The sequence below is a fragment of the Seriola lalandi genome, unplaced genomic scaffold (genome assembly GCF_002814215.2).
Source record: "Seriola lalandi dorsalis isolate HSWRI2012SDOR001 ecotype SW California unplaced genomic scaffold, Sedor1 jcf7180002009135, whole genome shotgun sequence".
NCBI classification, from domain to species: domain Eukaryota; kingdom Metazoa; phylum Chordata; class Actinopteri; order Carangiformes; family Carangidae; genus Seriola; species Seriola lalandi.
In genome coordinates, this window is record NW_019479788.1 from 1 (window position 1) to 933 (window position 933).

The following is a 933-nucleotide window of genomic DNA, read 5'->3' on the forward strand; positions in this document are numbered from 1 at the left end:
GTGTGTGTGTGTGTGTGTGTGTGTGTGTGTGTTAGAGAAAGTGAAGGGGTGAATTACATCTTTCCACAGGGCAGCACACAGTGGGAGGTTTTGGAGCGCCTGCTGATAGAGAAGTCTCACCTACAAAAACAAAACAATCAAATAAAAGAGGGGAGAAAAAACAAACAAACAAACAGAAACAAACAAACAAACAAACAAACAGCAGAGGCCGGAGCATCAGTTCAACAGGACGAGGACAGACACAGTGTGGGATGAGGTCAGAGGTTAATCTACACATTACTGTGACGCTGATACAGAGCCTGCAGAGAGAGCCAGAGACAGGAAGTGATCATCAACAGGCCGCAGCAGGTTCTGACTCACGCCGCGTTTTTACAAGAGAAGAAGACCCGTTTCACTCACTCATCCCTCCATCACTGACTCACCTCCGATCGCTCCTTCAGCTCCCTCTCCACAGCTATCGCTCTGCAGAGAGAGAGAGACACACGTCAGCCTCACTCGGCAAACACTCACTACAACCTCCTCCTCGTGGTCGTATCCCTCCGCCACTCAGACTAGTCCCAGGTCACCCACGTCATAGCTGCTGTGAAGTCTGAGAGTGTGAAGTGATTCTCTCCAGGAGTTCACAAACCCAAAATCATGCTTTGTGAGGTCACCGTGACCGTGACCTTTGAACTTTGACCGTTAGCCACCAAATACTAATCAGTTCTTCCTCGAGTCCAGGTGGGAGGGAGACACTGACAGTCACTGAAGACGTGGAGCGGTCTCAGGTACTCACATCCTCCAGCTGGACACGCTCCTGGGACAGTTGCTGCTCAACATCCTGGACTGGAACTTCAGGTGTTCCATGTTCCCGTCCTGCCACTCCTGACGCAGCAACCTGGACACACACACAGCACTGACACTGCTGTCTCAGAGACATGTCTGTCTGTCTGT

General features: G+C 50.9%; 1 long non-coding RNA gene across 1 annotated transcript; it reads right to left on the bottom strand.

Annotated features, from left to right (window-relative positions):
- Window positions 1–6: 6 nt before the first annotated feature.
- LOC111672848 (uncharacterized) lies at window positions 7–927 on the bottom strand. The gene is made up of 3 exons (XR_002762042.2): window positions 776–927; window positions 423–462; window positions 7–120 (listed from the first exon to the last, which is right to left on the bottom strand). It is a non-coding gene; the product is annotated as an uncharacterized LOC111672848 (long non-coding RNA).
- Window positions 928–933: the final 6 nt, after the last annotated feature.